At 43.5% G+C, this 4,963-nt stretch overlaps 1 long non-coding RNA gene across 1 annotated transcript; it reads right to left on the bottom strand.

Moving 5' to 3' along the window:
* Positions 1 to 4,215: 4,215 nt before the first annotated feature.
* On the bottom strand, positions 4,216 to 4,928 carry LOC107316161. The gene is made up of 2 exons (XR_001556202.2): positions 4,788 to 4,928; positions 4,216 to 4,698 (listed from the first exon to the last, which is right to left on the bottom strand). It is a non-coding gene; the product is annotated as an uncharacterized LOC107316161 (long non-coding RNA).
* Positions 4,929 to 4,963: the final 35 nt, after the last annotated feature.

Raw genomic sequence — 4,963 nt, 5'->3', positions numbered from 1 at the left:
TTTCCAGACCTGTGTTCAAGTCATCTGATTCCAAGTGTCTTTCTTCAGCCCCTTCTGGTGCGCATCAGCCAGCATCCCATTTATGTTTGTAAAAACTACTCCAACCCCTTCACTTTAGGGCGAACGAAAGTACCCTTTGAACACCAGCTCCACATGCAAAGGAAGTTCTTAATATTACTATAAACGGATCCCTTCTCTTCATGTGGCATCTCAGAGCTGTGGGTACATGGCATACTGGAGACTTACCCCAGGAAATGCAGGCAGAGCCATTGCGACTCAGCAGCGAAGGTCGCAGATCTGCTCTCCAGACCTTGACCTCAGCTGACTGCACGAATTGCCAGCAGAAGTGGAGAGTGAGGGGGGGAAGGTTCAGCAGACATTGGAGACAGATGGCCCAATTCATCATCCACCAGAAATAAATTAAAAAATAAAAATAAAAAGCTGCTCCAAGTGTTATAAACGCAGCGGTGATTGTAAATTCCACAACTGTGGAGAGCTGCCAAGCCATTATACACATACCAACACTGCAGTCTCTGTGCATAACTCCAGAAAGGTGAAGTCAGGAGAAGCTGCAAAGCATAAAGTGTGTTTAGCTCTCAGGAAATTGGTTTGTAAAATGATTATCCAAGCCCTGGTGGAACGAAAAGCATGTAGAAGTTAGGAACTGATGGGATACTACGGCTTATACATCAACAATGCATTTGTGCAATGCGTAATTTAGTTATCCATGGATGTGACTGTTGCTATTATAGTTATTTATCTTGTTCTAACACCAGTTTTGGTTTGGTTTCACTGACAGTTTCCCAGTTTGAGCTGTCAGGCTGTGTGTCCTGCTAAATACAGCACTGCTCAGAAGGCAAAGTGCCTTAAGAGCCAGCAGAGCTCTGTGACGCCACTGGAAAGAAAGAAGGGTGTGCAGAGCAGGAGGTGCTTTCCCCAGATCACCTTGCTTGGTTTCTCTGCAATGAGAAAGGAGGATCTAAGTTGGGTTTTTGTAAATTCACAGAGAGCAGAGTTGCATTGGTGGTGCTGTTGGTAGCACTACTGAATGCTCTGGGTGGTTTTCCAAGCACAACTTCCCCATGGATGGAGACAACAGCAGCCATCAAATTGCTGAATGTCACAAAGCAGGCGCTGGGAAATCTTGGTTGCAGCCTTTGTGCAGCCCTTCAGCTCTCTTTCCACACAGGCCAACATCTATGCACAACACAACAAAGAGTTATTAATACAACCTCCACAATCAGCCAGTGTGTATCAGCCCACACGCAGAGCTCAGGGCTCCATTCAGGGATTCCTCAGGAGCACATGGTACAGAAAAAGTGCAAATTCCTGCATCGCTGGTCTGAAACCGCCATCCACTGAGCAGCCCTCTTCTTGCTTTGTTGTCAGATGACCTTGAGAGGATCAGATAGAAGGAACATCTTCTGTGTAAGAAGATGCGCTATCAAACACAGTTGACAATCAAAGTGTCCTTATCTGTCAGTCCCAGAAGGATCCTGGGTTGCCCTGCTAGGAACTGGTGGAACATCAGGAGCAGCAGCACAACACACCCTGCTGCTGCCCCAGAGCCCACAGGATCCCACAGAGCAGCCACTCCTCCTGAACTCCTCTGTTGCTGAGATAGAAGAGCACCCTGGAAGTCCTGGGAACCTCCCCTCCAGCTCTGTCACACCAGCTGTTCCCATCCATGCTTTGCCCCGTCTCACTGCACATTCCAGCAATGAGCCCAAGCTGCCTCACTCAGCAGCTCAGAAACGGGAGGAATTTGACAAGGAGGCAGAAGCGCACTGCAATGGGCATTACTGACCTGCCCCCTGACAGGAACGTTTCTCTCACTGCTTGAAGAACAGCCCTGCATCCAACGAGCGTCCCAGCTCCTGAGGGAGGAGGAAGCGGAGTAACAAAACAGAAAGCGAGCATTCTCCCTTTTCCTTCACTTATATTCCAGCTACACACCATGCCATTACTTCATGATAACAAAGCCCTCTTCCATCCAGTTTGTATTTTTATTTACATGGGACACTGAGGGCACATTTACACAATCTACTTTGAGCACCTGATCTGAGCGTGATTCTCTTACATTTCCTAGGCAGCAGACAGAGACAGCTGGGTACCTGCCCCAAAAGGAACTGCTAAGGGCCATCAGTGCTTGGGCTGACTCACAGACACTATCATTTTACTTCCCATTCTCTTTAGCGAAGTCTTAAAGCACTTCATACATTTTTAATGGAAATGGTCAATTATCCCAGCTTTCCCCTATTTTTTCTCCCTCGCAGAACTATAGTTTGTTTCTCTACTTGCTCAGGGTCCTCGTGACCAACAGAATCATCTCTGGAATTCAGAGAACCTCGTAACGAAAGCTTTGATTCTGCCCTCCATTTTAGTAATAGGGCAAATACCATCTGCATTATTTAGTCCGGTTTGACTCCACCTGCTGCCCAAAGCTACAGACTGCACCCAAACCTACCACTGAAGTCACTGCCTTTAGCTATGGCTACCATCACATCCCCATCATCTTTATTCAGCAAGGAGAAAAGCATCATCAGGGGGGAAACAGCAAAGAACTGTTTTTTGTGTTGCTCCTGACATTAACTATGGACAAAACCCAGGCTGGGAAATCTCGTATCCTCCTCTGGGTTGTGTGCTGGCAACTTATCAGACAGCTCTTCCTCTGTTACACAAAGACTTACCTTAAAACACACAGGTGAGGCTGTTTTTCATGCAGCTCTCTGAAAGTTTAGCAGCCACTTAAATAGCCACCATTCCCAAACCTACCCTGAAACGATTCTGGAAGTCTTGATACAACATGCAGGCAGCAGTTCCAGACCTTGGTCTCCAACATGGAAGCATTCAGCCACTGTCCCAGTTTCTTATCTAGCCTTACCCTGCGGGCATCAACCCAGTACCTTTTCATTCTTTTCTTTACCTCGCTAGTTATCCATGTTTCTACTCTGCTCAATAACCACCTTGGCTGTTAGACTCAATGCAGATGAAAATCTCTAACATAGCTGAAACTACTGTGCATTTAGTCTTTGACACTGAGCAGCGCAGAGATTCTGCTCTACTAATCCACTTCCCATTTAATGAGATTTTAATTTGATAAATGTGAAGATCAGATTAATTTAGGCTGACGTTTTTAAAACAGGCAATGAATGTAATTGCTGTGCTTATCAACTGCCTGTCTCCCCATATTCAAACTAGCTGTCAAGCTGCTGTGTTGGCACCAACCAGCCTAATGACAGAACAGCCTGCCACCACCACAGGCACATTCTGTATCTGATGGTCACAGGATACAGGCACTTAAAGTGCAGATAAAGGCAATGAACAAAACTGCAGCTATGAAGCGTGTTTCTGGATTTTGAGTGGACTTACCTGTGAGTAATTTTAGGAATGCTTTGCTTTATAACCAATATGAATGCACAGTAAGACTTCAGTTTCTTCAAGGTTACCACATACAAGTCTATTTACTGGTTAAAGATTTTGAGGGAGACTTGATAAGAGTTACTTGGGATGCAAGATTTGTTTTAAGTTTTGCACCCTACCCCTTTTCCAGAGAGGTATCTGCTGTACAGCTACTGACTCCAGAGCAAAGCTGCCCACAGTTCCCACGTCAGGTACAGCACACTCAACCATCTGGCTTCTAAGATTTATTGCCAGTGGTAATTTCCTTCTGGATTATCACTCCCCAGGGAAGTCGCTCCATACCAACTTCACTTTTCTGCTCTGACCTTGCTTTGTACCATTAAGTGCATGCATTCCCTAGCTCAGGAAATTGCATTCAGTTCACACCTCCTCCTGCACTTCACGTGAAGCAGTGTCAACTGGTTCTCAGTGGGCAGCAGGGGTGCTAAGCAGCTGGTGGAAACCTACCAGAGATCACTTGCTTCTTGTTTCATTGAAGTGCCCTACAGAGCAAATGCAGTACGTTAAGTTCATTGCTTCTCACTGTAAAGTAACCTTAAGCAGTATCCTATAACTTCACATAGTACACAGAAGTGTGCTATACATAATGTGAATTGTGTACACAATTGCAACATTTCTTTTTTTTTTTTTTTTTAATAATGTCTTTGCTATTTTAAATCAGAAGTATCTGGCCTTAATCTAATCACTTGAAATAACAGCTCTGCCTCATACTTCTCAACAGCTCCGCTAAGACTGACAGTATTGACTGTTTCAGGGCAATTCTCAGACAGACAGCACACACCTGTACACAAGTGACAGCGATAAAACCAATCATTTTAATTGAAGCCGTTAAAAAAAATTGTGAGGCAATATAAATGGTAAAAGTATACTTAGGAAGGAAGGAAGGAAGAGCTAGCACTTTCTTAAAAGCTTTAAAACAGCAACAGACGCTTTACAAAAGATCCGACGGAAGAGAATAAACTTCTGTAAACTACAGGTACTGTATAAAGGTAACATTAACAATCATCTTATAAAATACAGCAACAGAAACCATACGGATAATCAAGCTTCTTTGAAACTAAGTCTTCTGGGGACTTGGTTAAAATGTATGTTCAAAAACTATTTTAAACAAGGACTAAAAGCTTCCTATTTTTAATTTACAATTCCCTGGCATAAACATCACACTATACACATCTTCCAAACAAGCGGTAAATACAATTTTGTTTAGCCATGCGTGGTGTCATCTTCTACAAAGTCTTTGGCCATTTCTGCTGTGATCACATCAATATGACTAACCTGGTGGAACAAAATGGAGCATAGTTATTACAGTTTCTACTGTAACAGAGCTTGATAAAGTCTTCAACAAACAGTAATTAAAAGGTTACCTTATTTCTGAATTTTACACCGTAGAACTTGTCAGCTGATTCCAGCAATTCAGGCCTAAACGTTGTTGTAATGAACTGAGCGTGTTCAGCTAGTTCCATAATCATATCTAAAAAGAACATAAGAAATCTTTATTAATGCCATCTTTCTAATAAAGCAAGATATATCTTAATATGAG

The sequence above is a fragment of the Coturnix japonica genome, chromosome 6, assembly GCF_001577835.2.
Source record: "Coturnix japonica isolate 7356 chromosome 6, Coturnix japonica 2.1, whole genome shotgun sequence".
NCBI lineage: Eukaryota > Metazoa > Chordata > Aves > Galliformes > Phasianidae > Coturnix > Coturnix japonica.
The sequence above is the reverse complement of the archived record's forward strand: the minus strand, read 5'-3'. Positions and strand labels throughout refer to the sequence as shown.